Source organism: Plectropomus leopardus, chromosome 2 (genome assembly GCF_026936395.1).
Source record: "Plectropomus leopardus strain MGB_pleo_1.0 chromosome 2, ASM2693639v1, whole genome shotgun sequence".
Taxonomy (NCBI): Eukaryota; Metazoa; Chordata; class Actinopteri; order Perciformes; family Serranidae; genus Plectropomus; species Plectropomus leopardus.
Genome location: NC_142177.1, coordinates 13968542 through 13983468, shown reverse-complemented (window position 1 = coordinate 13983468; position 14927 = coordinate 13968542). Strand labels below are relative to the sequence as shown.

Sequence of the window (14927 nt, the reverse complement as noted above, 5' to 3'; positions counted from 1 at the left end):
CACACACACCATGTCCGCATTCTCACTTTCCCTCCTTGGACATACCAGACAAGAATTAGACAAATCATCACTAAAGGATGGCGAGTGCTTTGATTTATTTTCTTCCACTTAACTGAGTACTCATCTCCAGCTGTCATACACAAAGTCAAGGCAGAGTAGTTGTTTTATCAGGGAAAAGATTGAGCTGCATGTCACTAATGAGAAACAACATGCCACATCTGGCTCATTTCGTCCCTAAGAAGATAAATCTTTGGTCATTCTGCACAAGTTCATCGTAGATAAAACTGCACTCGATGTCAAAAGCATCTGTATTCAGAAACAGTCCCGCACACTGACCAAACTGTAGGTGATATAATGCAAAAAATAGGATGTTGCTGATCTCAGACTAAGACCTCTGATGGTAGCCTACAAAAAAAATGTTGACAGTGCCAAGGTATTTTTTTTACTATTTGAGGACAAGAAATGAATGGGTGCTAGTCATTTAAGTGGGGGCTGTGTCAATATACCTTACGTCAATATAAAATATCAACAGGACTAAAAGAGACTGCTCAACCAGCAACTCTGTGAGGCTGTGCTCAGGCATAGTGATGCTTTGAGCAAAATGTTAATATCAGCTTGCTAATAATGACATTGCTAACATGCTTATATTACACTTATGTCAGTCTAGTATGTAAACATTTGCTAATTAGCACAAAACCAAAAGTCCAGCAGAGGATGATGAAAATGAATTGTGAATTAAAACTATGACCTCATAATAGCGCAAGATATAAAACTCAAAAAAGAGGTCACCAAAGGAAACATGTATACTAAATATTATGGCAGTCCATCCAATAGTTGAGACATTTCACCCAGTGAGGGAATCACGAGGATTTATCCTCTTGGAATCATGAACGTCTGTGGAAATTATATGCCAATTCATTAAGGCCCAGACACACTGAACTGACATCAAAGATCTTGTAGCAATGAAGGCCAACTATTACATCACTTTACGTTTCCTGCGCTGTAGCCAGAACTTTGCATCTGAACAACCTCAAAGACCAAGCAACAGCCAACTAATATGCACGTTCTGCACGAGAAGAAATAACTCTCCATACCAGCAGGCAGCAGTAGTCTGTATTTATCATTCAAAAGGGGAAACCTAAAGACCGACAGGACGGATTCGAGACGCTAGTTAGTCAGCTAGTTAGTCAGTTAGCACGTTAATAGGACACTACGATGCTGAAAGCAAATAATTAAGAACTATTTCTGGTAAAGAGCTTAATGATTTATAAAAATCTCACCAATTTAAAAAGTTTGTTTTGTTCTAATCCCTTCTTGACTAGTCATTTTTTTGCTTTCCTCACTTCTGTTTGTGTGCTGAGCTGAACTGCCCATCAGTGATTACATTTACCATGGCCTTGATGTCGATGCAACATGAGGAATTAAACATGCAAAAAAAAAAGGCTGACCAGAGTCGACTAGTGCTAATGGTGTGAGACACACTGCAAAAACTAGAGCGACAGACTAACTGACATCCTGACAGTAACCAACGGCCGACTGTCAGTTTGGTGTGGTCCCTTAGATGTTGCTTTGCCAGTGGTGGAAATGGCAGTCCATCCAATAATTCTCAAGACATTTCACTAAAACCCAAAACCTGCTAAGGGCACCAGAGGAAAGATCAGGGGTTCACCCACCAGCCAATCGAATTCATACTCTTGAGACCACAAATCTTTGAACAAAATTTTGTGTAAATCTTTTAAATAGTTGTTGAGATATTTCAGTCTCGATCAAAGTGATAGATCAACCGTCAAGAAGACATTGCCTTCCCTTGAGCCATGCTGCTAGCTTTGCTAAAAATAATTCTTCAAAGAATAGAAATCTTCAGCGATACACTTCCCGCCAGCAGAGTGACATCATGGCCTGTTTGGCAGCATTGTAGGCGCCAGTGGGTGCATCCACATCCACACATGCACACCATTGACTGCTGCCGTTGTTTCCATGATTTATGTATTGTTTTTAGAAACTGAGCTTTCACACGTGGATGCGCGTACGCACGCACGCACGCGCGCAGACATCCACGCACACACACCTAAAATACCTGTACACATGCAGTGAGGTGTTTGTGTGTATGTGCTCTCCTGCATGAGTGCATTTGAATTCATGTAATTGAATGTGAATGTGTGTGCACGGGTGCATGATATGGAATAGTATGAGAGGGGCTCTGGGCATGAATGGCTGAGTGTTTTCTAGTGAATGTGTGCAGCGGCCATGTGTGCAGGTATGTGTGTTTGTGTGTGCCTCTGCCTCAGAGTTTGGGATTGTTTTTTCTGCATGGATGGACTCAGCTATAAATACTGTATATACCATATATGATCTACTCATATCTTCTAACCATACAGCCCCAAATGTCTTTTGAAGTCTCTTTTCATGAGCTTCACTTGTAGCGTAGACCACCACACCCATGGCATAACCAATTGTTTTTGTCACTTTGGCTAAAGTTGAACCTTAGCAGTTTTAGTAAAGCTTTATTAAGCAATGTGGGCTGCCTTTAATGATGGTGCCCCACAGTAAAAAAGGCTGTGGGGCAGCCTTCAAGCTCTATCTAAAACTGTAACATCAGAAATAGAAACTGGAAAGCCCTCAGGTCACTGTGCTAATTCACAATGAGACAATTTGTTGTATTTAATCAGTTTTTTTAAAAAAAGATTTCAAAATTTAAACTGCCCCACAAAAAAAGAGACTGAACACATTTTTTAAATACTTCCTGTAATTTTCCCTTTGGCCACTAGAATGCACTGTTGCCCCCCATAATCCACCTCGGTGTCGCGAAGCAGCTCTTCTTCAGCTGAACACACTGATTAATTTCACCCATCTCCACAGCTCTATCATGCACAGTTCCCCTGTGGTTGTTGGGAGATGGGAGTGGTACAGTGTTGTCACTATTTGTATCATTTGCACCAATAAAGCTTTAATTTGAACCAATAAAGTTCTGCTTTTACTATGGCAGGCTGCTCAGGTGACAGCTGTTAACATGTTTTTACCCTGGCATTCACCTCTAGAGAAAATGTTAAATTGAGCAGATCAGAGTTCATACATTAATAATTAATAATGAACAGGGATCAGTGTATGTTGGAGCCTTATCACGTGTAATTCACATATTCCTGTTTTCATCTTAACTGTAAGGTTGACAGCCGTTTGCATACTTCTGCGTTCTCGTTTCATCGCACCCTGCACGTGTTAGTTAATACCTGTCACTAAATGTTCAACAGCCAGCTGTCGCTATTGTCAATTTTCTTGTGATCTCATGTTCTTGCTGAAAATGCAGGGCAAAGTGTGTGAGCTAGTGGTAAATTGTGAATTGGCTCTGAATGTGCTGCACAGTGTTGTGACATTTAATAAATTCAATAATTCCATTTAATTAAAATACATTTATGATTCATGTTTCCAGTGTTAGTTTCAGATCAGCTTGTGATACATGAGCGTATAGTCCACTTTTTGGAACAAATGCTGCATTTTTACACTGCACTCTGATAATAGATTACTGAAGTGAAGTTAAAGTCATTCTATTTTTGTTTACAGACACGTGAGGTCATTCCTCCTTAGATTCTGGGTTGTGGTAAAATAGGATAATTTTTTATGATGTCACATTTTTGTGTGGTTCTGAGATGAACATTTTTAAATGTTTTGATATTCAGTACCACCGTTTTTTTTTATCTCTGTGTCACTTACAGACTCACAGAAACATCGTTTGCAAGAGTATTTTACATTAGCGTCAGTTTGTGATGCCGCCGCCAACTACTGTAGTATAAAGAATGCAAAAGTCCATATAGAGTAGGCCGAAGGGGAGGTGAATGGGTCAGACAAACTCTGTACTTTCACTCAGAAGTTTGCTGTTTGTTTCCTGTGTAAAACCAAAAGTCAGTGAAGTGGTTTGTATAATAATGCAGTGTGTTATAATGTAGAGCATGCTACGCTAGTGACGTATATGTAACATAATGTGACATTATGTTACCAACAGCCATACTTCTTTTAAGCCAAACCATGTTTCTTTTTCTTTTTCTTGTCTTTTTCTTTTGATGCCTAAAACTAAGATAACAAACCTAAAAACAGTGTTTTACCTGTGTAAGACTGTATGCATTTAACAAGGAGAAACAGTACATTTCTTGTGAAAATGAAAGTGTATTTTGAAAAGATACAATGCATGTAACGTGCATAAGTTGACACGCTTACCCTGAACATCCATAACTGACACAGGAGGATTCCTAGCATGTCATGTGTAAAGCTACTGACAAAGAGGCAGTATTTGACAAGTTGGGATGAGAACATGTTGGTATAATTCAACAGAATAAGTGTGAAACCCAAATTGACATTAAAATAGCACCATTCAGAACATTAAGGCAACATTAACACTGCAGACAAATCAGATTTATTTTTCAAATCAGATCTTTAAAGGTCTTATATGTAGGATTTAGTGGCATCTAGCAGCAAGGTTGTAAAACTGAAACTCTCCCATGTGCCAAGCGTGTAGGAGAAATATGGTGGCTGATGCAATAACGCCAAAATGCAAATGGGCCTATCTGGAGCCAGTGCCTGATTTGTCCGTTCTGGGCTATTGTAGAAACAACTCGGCAGACTCTGTGGAAGAGGACCCGCTCTGTATGCAGATGTATCTTGCACAGGTTGCTGTGGTAATGATGTAGGTGTTAGTAACTACATTGCTATGCTGGTGACGCAGGTTTCCTGTGCAGAAGCATAAAAAATGTAGGTTCATGATTTTGCCCTCTAAAATAACATGCTGCGTAGTGCTATTGTTTTTAGGTGCCTGCAAACTTCCAGCAACAGTTTATTTTGGCGTCTGCCCACGGATTGCTGCTCTCCATGTCATCCTCCATAGGTCCTGCCAAAAGCAGCATGAATTCTGCGCAGCACTTTCATCACTCTTGACTTGGCATCTTTGTTGTTGGTCGCTTAGTGAGTGACGCAAAAGACCCTTCGAAATCTAATTTTAACTGCCAGAGAATCCGGACTGGATTGGATTCGCATTTCAAACCTAATCCAAATAAGATTTGGATCTGATTTGCAAAAATCACATTTCATGTGGGTTTTTGCTGTCCAGACTCACTAAAATCAATCTGATACAATCTGGACATGCCAAAAAAACAGATTTAGGCTGGCAGTTTGAACAAGACTTAAATACAACTTGCCAACTGCACCTTTGACTCGTCACATGAGCAAACACCTGTTGCTTTTCAATTAGCAATCGAGGCTTCGGGAATAATAGGTGGGCTCTTTATGTTTTTTCTTTTTAAAATCTGATTTTGTAAGAGTCATGTATAAATACAATCACTATGAATCCATACTCCTTTTATACAGTCCATGGAAGAAGCATGTAATGGTGTAGCTGGTGAAGCATATTGTGGCTGGAGTCGTCTTTCCAGGTGATACTTTACCTGCTGTTTGGTCAGAGTCCTTTGCCAGTGCTGTGAGTTCTTGTGGCTAGACAAAAACAAATAGCAGGATGAAGCTTCATTGTCATGTAGCAATAGTATTAAAGCTGTTGCACCAATTTGCAATAGTCACAAGTGTGTTAGGGGAAATACAAAACATTGAAACAATTTAGCACATCAGAGTTCACTTAAATCTTGCAGATCAATTAACTAAAAAAAAGGAAAAAAATCTACCTGGTTCAGGCCCTTAATAATTAAGCTGTCTTTTCCATTTTTGACAATTTGGAACTGCATGAAAATTAGCTGTTAAAGATTTCTATGAAAGGGATGAGACCTAATTAGTTTTCATATACAGTGAAAGGTGACTCATTAAATATGTGTACAGCAATTAATTTGGCCTTTTTTGACTAAATATGATCTATTTAGAGGGTGACTCATAATAAGATCTAACTTTAAACTATGCATTTCCTGAACCAAAACCAACTTCCTTCCTTTGAGAGACATGAGAAATACCCTCAAAGTGGCATAACAGACAGTGTAGGGACCTTTGGTGTTGTTGTAAGACCAGCAGTGAATTTAGGCCGAACGTTCACACGGTGGCTCACCATGGCGAATGAGTTGGAACTTTGTGACTTCACCACGATACACGAGCTTCAGGGGACTGAAGCAAGAAAGGATGGCACTAAGCAGTCAGGTAAGAGCAAAATTAAGTACATAATCATTAATTGATATATTCAGTTAAAAGAGTCTTGAAAAATAGCAATATTCATTAGGAATTGCAAAATGATTGCTGCTCATATATTTTGTAAATTTTACTCTACCTTTTTGCTGTTTGAATCTCTGTTTTGGCCCTTTTGTGTCTTTGGCATTTTTGTGTCTTTTTAAGTATTTTGTGTTTCTCTTTTGTGTTGTTTTCAATCTATCAACCTAAAAGAACTTTGATTTAAAAACAGTTTTGCAAGACACATCAAAGGAACTAGTCACCTCAAACCAAAGTATGATCAAATATTGACGGAAGTCAGATAGCAGTGGCATTGTCCCGAATCAATGACCATCTGAACAGTGTGTGTATGTTTGTGTGCAGGTATGACGCCCAGAAGACTACTCAGAGTTGTGATTTTAACTTTAGGAGTGTTGTGTATGATACAAGCCACTCTCAATATCTCCCTGCGCCTTGCATGTAAGTTGTGAGCAACTTTTTTTTTCTTATAAATACAAGATAGGTCACAGCACATGATGTAATATGTTTCCACAGTGGGATGTTTTGCAATCATAACCCGCAATTTCTCTTGTATGACAGTTTATTCCAAAGAAGATGCAGATCAGTTTCCTTTCAACGTCTCCGTAATAACAGACGTATGCCAGATTGACCAGTCTCAGCAGAATTCAACTCTGTCATGTACCTGCTACAAGAAACTGCTAAGGAGTCTACTGAGGGAATTTCAGACCCTGAAAACAGAGAGAGACAATCTACGCCGCAAGCTTCAAACAGCTGAAGATAACTCTTTCCAAGAGTCTGGATCTGGTACGGGAGGGGAATTCTTTTCTTATGAGATGAGCTGATATACACAATGTTTAGTGCAAAGCACACTCAAGCCTTCAGAACAAGAGTAGAGAGCTTCAAGCATGCAACAGCAAATTGTCCACTGATGCCATCTAAAATGACAGTATGCTATCACTAACTTGTTTTCCAAGTTGTGCTGACATCAAATGTAATCTGCATGTTCCTTTAAATCAGGGAACTTGGACTGTTTTGACATAGTGGAACCTCAGTTTCATAGAGGGCCAATACCATAATTAACTGGGATGACATATATTTTTGAAAGTGCTGCACAGTTGAATTCTATTAGACATTTTATTGCTGATTTATTTGCAGTAATAGTGAACTTCAGTGTTTAAATACAAATATTGCATATTAAAACATTCACATTGGATTTAAAAGATATTATTTAGTGAGCATTAAGTGACATACCATCTCATTCCCCTGCTATCCCACCATGGAGCTCTCCTCCTGTTTGAAGATGCTGGCTTAAAAGCTGCCACAGTGTTTTTACAGTACATTAACAATGGACATGGGTGGTTAGTAACACACCACAAGTAGTTCAACATTAGTAAAAAAAAAAAAAAAGTTTTTTAAGCAACGAATACTTTTTAAATTCCATCTTTTAAAATTTACCTCTACTTTTTACTCAAGTATAATTTTGAGACAATCATTTATGCACAAATAGCACCTTTACTGCAGATGCAAAGTGGCAGCTGTGTGTAAAAAAAAAAGAAGAACCAAGTGTCTGTAGACAGCAATGTCATGGTGGCGGAGCAAAACCCAGAACAAGAGGCAGCTTACAGCAACACTTCCTGGCCGCATCTGGCCTCACTTTTTTTAATATCAAAATCTAAAAACAATAACTGTTACAACAGTTGAAATGCATGCTGTTTCCAGAAAAACATTCAGTTCTCTGCTTTTAAAAACTCATTTTCTAACTTTGCAAGCTCATTAAAGTAAGTCGCACATACTTGAGGCAAAAATGTTGTGAGATGGCTAATAGGCTAATAGAAGCTATGTTAAAGTAGGTTCATATGTAATGTTAATCTCTGATGTTATGATAAGATAGAGAGGAAGAGGTGAGTGGGAGATTCATATCTGCTTCTGTTTTACTTCATTAAAAGAAAAAAAACAAGTGCTGTTTTTTTCATGATTTTGCACTGGCGGGCACACGCCACCAAAGTTACTTGTACTTAAAAGTAATTTATGAGCCAAGCACTTTTTTTTTTACCTTGAGTAGGTGTCTCAAATTATAATTTTCATATTTAGTTGAGTCATTTTTAATTGGTGTAATTGTACTTTTACTTAAGTTTAGAATATGGTTAAAAGGGCAATGTGAAAGAGGTCACTTTTTTGTGAGACATCCACAGAGAATTATCAGCCAGCTCTATGCAGCTTTATTATATCTTTCACCTCATTGTTTTGGTTTCATGGGCCCAAAATTACTGATGGTTCACCCTTTAGGTTCTCAGTGTAGTTTTCAGCCAATGCACGCAGCTATTTTAGGTTTAAACGCTTTGATAAACATGCACTGACTCTATGCTATATGCCTAACACCTTATGTAAGACAAAGTTAGTAACTAACTGGATAAGAGCTAATAGTAGCACCTAAAAAGCCAGATATTTACTTCAGTTTTGGTGGAGACCCAGCGAACATTGGACTAACATTCATTATATGGGCACTAATACAACTCCAAATAAATCCTAATTTTAGTTCAATCTCCGCTGGATGTGTAAATAAGCAACCTTTAGCTACCATAACAATTTATGGTAATTTAAGGACCATGTCCGTTTTTTCTGAGACTGTGATATTCCTATGAAATTTCATGTTTTAAGTCTCTTCTATTTGTTTTTTTAAATTGAAACCTTGCAATTTAAGTTATTTTTCACTTTAGTGTGATGGTGATTTTTCACTACATCAGCAAGAGTTTCACATGAATTTCTTATTTCGAAGAGCTCTCATCACATTCATTGCTGCAGAAGAGAGAAGTGAAACAGATTAGTAATTTTGGACTCACATCCTCTAAAGAAATGCCCACTCAACTCTTGGTGACCTGTATAGCTGCGTCAGTCACACAATGAAAATAAAAATACATAGCAGTTGAGCTTAATGTAGATGTAGTTGTTATAGATTGCAGCTCATTAGGCAAAGCATTGCAGAGGGCAGCTCTGCAGTTACTAAAAGTACCTTTACCAGCTCCTCATTTCATTAAGTGGTGGTGTAAAAAAATCTTCTGAGTCTGATGGTCCTCCTCTGATCCCTCTCACTAAGGTGAGATTGGATGTAGTTGTGTGACTCAGGATAGCATCTATAGACTAAGCACTTCCCCGAAAGCCTCTGCATACATAAACCCAGAGAGGTTGTTACTGAGCTAACCTTAATTGGCTTATTTGAATCATAAAATGAGGTTTTGCTATTCTCTTCCCATATCAAAGGCAACCTGCATCACATGGGAAATGGCCCTCAGTGAGTGAAGTGCAGAGGAGCTTTCATGTCATGCTTGGAGTCGTCGTTGTCTTAAATTTAAACATGCATATAGATGAGTAGTAGAATACAACTCAGGATTTTATATTGCAAATCTGATGTTTTTGATGCCATGGAAAGTGGTAATGCTAATCCAACACCACTCTGTTCAGTACCAGAGTGAGATGATTGCTTGTCAGAGTCAATTAATTCTCCTTTGTCTACAAACTTTCTTGAGATCACAGAGTCTTTCTTTGCTGATAGGTTTGTCAAAGGTAAACTGGCAGAAATGAGAGCTGCAGCACATTCACTCATCATTTCTCATTAACACTGCTGGCTTTGTTTTAATTAGCCGCTGTGACTGACACCTGTGTTCCTGTGACACTGTATTCCAGGCTGGTGTTATCCTCCTTCCCAGCTGTTGCTTGTCAATCATCCCAAAGTTGTCTCTTGTCTCTATCTCTCAAAATAGCTCCACGTGTAAAGCTGCCTGCGCTGATCGGTGGCCCTCGGTGGCAGTGAGGGACAAATGTTTGATTTGCTTCTCTTTTATAGCTTAATGATTTTGCTGCACAGAATATGTATAATGTTTCCATTTAAGGAATGCTCTGCTTGTCTTTGTATGCTCACCACCACCGCTAAACGCCATGAACACGCAACACTAAAAACATAACGAATGGATAGTGCAAGATTTTCAAATATGTCACTACAAGCGCCACAATAATTTTCTTTCTGCAGCTAAAGTTACAATGATTTATTCTTTTTGAGACTACTTGACTTGACTGCTTGAACTGTTTCTGTTTTTGCTTTTTAGATTTGACATGTGGTTAGAATGAGGGACAGTGTGGTGTGAGGTTTGGTGGCTTCACTACCTGTTTTTACTGCAGTTGTTTTGGTGCAGTAAACACCTTACTCCATTCGCTAATGTGGCTGCAAGAAAATCCTCCTCGAGGAATTTCTACATTAAATGTGATGAGTGCAACTTGGCTTGCAGACTGTTAATATGTTTTTGCAAAACATACAAAACCTATTTTTCCACATTATTTTTAGTTCTTTTTTTATTACTGTACAATATCTGCATATGGTAGATAAAGCGTGATTGTGGTCATGGGCAGATTATGATAAAATGGGCCCCTGGGCATAGATACACAAAAGGACCCACCCTGCAAGTGATGCAGACTTTGTGGTGGTCTTGTCGTTACGCATCTTTCTGTGGTTTTGTTTCACTAGGAAGTAATTTTTTTGTCTTGTTTTTGGTTGTCTCGCTTCTTTTTGTAGTCATTATGTGCCTCTTTGCAGTTGTTTCACATCTCTTTTTATTTTTTTATGTCTCTTTTGGGTCCGTACATGTTCATTTGAGTACAATTTTGTCAGGCCAGAGGGGCCTCTTGACTCTTTGGGCCCCTGTACCTGTGCCCTATAGGTCTGTTCTGTATTCTTTTTGTGATTATGGTTTGGCCACTTGTACAATTTTGGTGATCAAAGTTTATTGCATCTCCTTGCTAAAGTGTTAAGTAACAATACCATTCCAAATATAAACATTCATTTTTAGATACAGACTTTGTTTTTCTATGTTATATATGTTCATATGTAACTTTCAACATTGCAAAATCAGTGAAAAAAACTCCATCACTATTTACCCACCCCAATCTTATCCTGCCCAAATCTGCTAGGCGCTCTGGGGTTGCCTCATTCCTCATTTCGTATTAACCTTTATTCTGTACTATTTATCAGAAACAAGTACAGCTTTACAGAATACTATATGTATATGCAGTAAATGAAATCTGCTACTGTCCACAAAAATTGCACAAGGAGTGCAACATAAATGATTGACACTTTAACACTCATATCACAGCAACATTTAAACAACTAAAATAGATAGAACAGATGCAGACCACACACAGAACTGCAGAACAGTGTAATACTAAGACCAGTCGTACTAAAAAATGGCTATTTGTTAAGTTGACTTACATTTGCAAATGATAGTTTCAGGTGGCAGTTTGTGGTTGCTTGTACAGAGTACAGAAAAAAAAATTAACCAACCTGAATTCTCAGCAGATTTTAAACTTTCTGTCACCTTCTACTTGCCAACTGGAAGATTAGTGGAAAATTGTGCTTGTCACAAAACTTGTCAATGCAGATGTTAAGTCTGAAAACAGAAGCAAACCAACTGCCACTCTAATCTTAAATATAGACTCTAACTTTAAACATTTTTTTTTTTTTTAATTTTGGTTATTTTGGTTGGTGATGTAAGGGAAATAAAATATTTTTGGATTCAGGATCTACAGAAAAAGCTCATATTAGCCAACTTCTGTAATTCAGTTCCTTTAAGGCCAAACTGGGACTTAATTTGCTGAAGGACAATAACGCCACAGAAACACAATTATAGTGTATAAGAAAATCTCCACACAAAAGTCGCAGGCCCACTCCAGACTAAGACCCACACTCCTCAGCAGGGAGATACACAAAGCAGTGCCCACGTATAAACAAAGGCCATGACAGATTTCGCACCATGTTCCTGTGCAAACACAGTGGGCTTACTGTTAGCCACTGCCATTCTGTCCAAGTCCCTCTGTGGATGGAGAGAACGGCCACAGATGGTCAAGCATTTTGAAATGATGCAAGAGAGACCTACTTTAAATAGTGATGACAGGATTGTGCATATCCTTGTGTGCTCAGTACATGCACACACAAACACAGAGTCACACATGTGCTGTGCAAACATGCAAGACTCTGCTGCATATCTGAGATGTAAGATGCCAAATCAAACTCACAGCAGAACTAAATTGTTTAAAGATAAGGTGAAGAGGGGGGGAAACTTTCATCATTTTAGTCTGGCTAAAGAAATAGAAAACATAATAACACTTCCATCTCAGTTATCGTTTTATAATAAGATAATGTCATAACTCAGAGCATACTCACTGATCAAGATTTGAGTGACTTTTCCCTAAACCTGGGGATCAGCTGTCTATCACAGTATACAAAAAGTCTGTCAAGCTTTGAATTCCTCCACATGCCACAACTCCTAATTACCTCATCACAGTAGAAAGCTAGTGTTATTTCGAAGAACAAGGGGTATGCAGTTGTCTAACTACATGTTTATGTGAGGTTACATGCTACATTATGAAAATATAAAAATTCCTACAAATTAGATAGTGTTTGTGTGTTCCAGTTTTCCAAAAATCAGTTCCCCTCCCTAAAACATTTTCTTTTGTAAAACATATTGTGAACAAATAAACAGAATATAGACAGAATACATAACCACTGTGCTGCTTGTCCAAGTATGTTTATTAATAGTCGGTTTTCTATCAAAGTGTAATACAACACGTACAAATTTTTAAAAAAAATATTTGAATGTAACACACAGTTTAAAGGAGAACTTAAGCCCCCAAATGACTTTGTATATCAGACACTTGTCCTGTGTTACATTAAATTTGTGAAGAAAACTTTAACTTACTTTCTTGCATGCCTCTGGTAAATAAAGACTCCAAACATGGAAATTTTTTTTGATGAATTGAGGTCATAAGTGAGCATTTTTAACAACAGCAAAACAATATTAATTACCCAGTCGTATGCACAGTACTTGCAAAAAAGACAGCCCTAACAGCTAAAGATGAAACTTATCTCTTTTCTCTTCAAAGCCAGACTCCTTCGATAGTAATTCTACCTTGCTGAACACACAAGCTGCTGATCAACAAATGCCTTGATTAGTTAGTTTTACTGAGTTATTGTGTGACTTTGTTGTTTTATAATGGTTGGTTCAGATTCACAAAAGTCACACAATAACACAAGAGAATTACAAATTGAGGCAGCTTTTGTGTTAACTGAGGTAAAATTGCTGTTTTCTACAATAGAGTCTGGCTTTGATGAAAGTATAGATAAGTTTCATTGTCAGTTAACTCATCTGTTCCAAAGAGCTGTCTGTTTTTGTGAACTGCCGAGCAAATGACTGGATAAATGAGACCTGGTCTATTCTGAACAAATTGTGTAAGAGTTTGTAAATAGATGTTTTGTAGTTTTGCGGTTGATACAGATACAAACTGCTTTAGTCCAATTCATCATTAATTTCCTCAGTTTTTAAAAACAATTCTTCACCTCAGTAATTCAAAGTAACACAGGGTGAGTAGTTCACACATACAGTATATAGTAATTTGTGGGGTGAAGTATTACTTTAATTAGCTCTACTTTGCAATACAAGACCAACGCTGCTCCTTTATTTCCATGTTTTCCACATGGACCATCACTTGGTGGGGATGCTGAGTTCAAGTGGCAAATCGATCACAACTATTATTGTGTGACAGCTGTAGCAACGGTAAGGGAGGCTTACTGAACAGTTTATTGCAGCTTTAAGTCTAGCAGATTGATTTCTGACTAAAACAATTACAGCATGAAAGTTAAATTTAATCATTGCATGAATATTGTAACTTACTGTTGAACAAAACAAACATTTTCATAATGTCACTAATGCTGATAATAAATTGAGGGGTTGTAGCACAGTTACACATGCCCACACAGTTATGTCACTATAGTTGATTTATGTCTCAGAGAGAAATACAGCAGCAAGTCACACATAATGTGTCGGGCTATTCTTGTGTTACATACAGTTTAATTTTTTATAGAAAGAACCCAACACAGTCAACTGAAAGATTCTTAAACTGCATTTTGTAGGATGAAGATAATTCAAAAAATCAAGTGGCAGCTTAATGTTCTGGAATTGCCTTTATTTACTAAACACCAGCAGTTATTTATTTATTATTTATTTATTTATTTTTCCTTTCTTGATGGGAGAAGAGACAGACAGCTTTGGGTTTGCAGGTTTTTTAATTGACACACATGCACAATAATATCCCTAAAAAAGGCTACCATTAAAAGGGAACTGATGAACAGCACCAGCTGAATTCTGTCAGGGTTTAATCAAAAGTAAGGGTCGGCTGTTTGTGTCTTTAGAGTAAACGTGTTGGTGAAGCCTTGACAAACTATTCACTTATAAGATAATATAAAATCCAACATCATATTAACCTTAAAGGCATACCTCACCTACAAAATAATCATTTGTATAGCAATTACTCATATCATGATAGGTTGAATAAGTGAATAAGATAATATCAGCCCATATCAATCGCAGGCCCCTAAGTTGAATCGAATCAAAATCGTATCGTGAGAGACTTTGTGATATCGGCAAATATAGTTTTGATATAATATTGTATCGTGATGAAACCAGTGATTTACAGCCCTATTGACTGATTGATTGGGGATCACCACAATTTATATATGTTGTGGTCATATGATTTGACCACAACATTAATGAAGTCATATGATCAGTACTTCCCAGACACATGCATTTTTTGCCCAGATTGCACTAAAAACTTAAATGTTAGTAAAATGTATGTTTGCTCTCTTCAAAGCCAGACTCCAATAATAAGATTTTTTTTTTTTTAGCAAATACGCATTTGTTTGGAAACTACTGAGCATATTTCTGAATAAATGAGACTTG

General features: G+C 37.7%; 1 long non-coding RNA gene across 1 annotated transcript; it reads left to right on the top strand.

Annotated features, from left to right (window-relative positions):
• Nucleotides 1–2146: 2146 nt before the first annotated feature.
• LOC148190161 (uncharacterized) lies at nt 2147–8104 on the top strand. The gene is made up of 3 exons (XR_015778208.1): nt 2147–6120; nt 6511–6606; nt 6727–8104. It is a non-coding gene; the product is annotated as an uncharacterized LOC148190161 (long non-coding RNA).
• The last annotated feature ends 6823 nt before the right edge of the window (nt 8105–14927 follow it).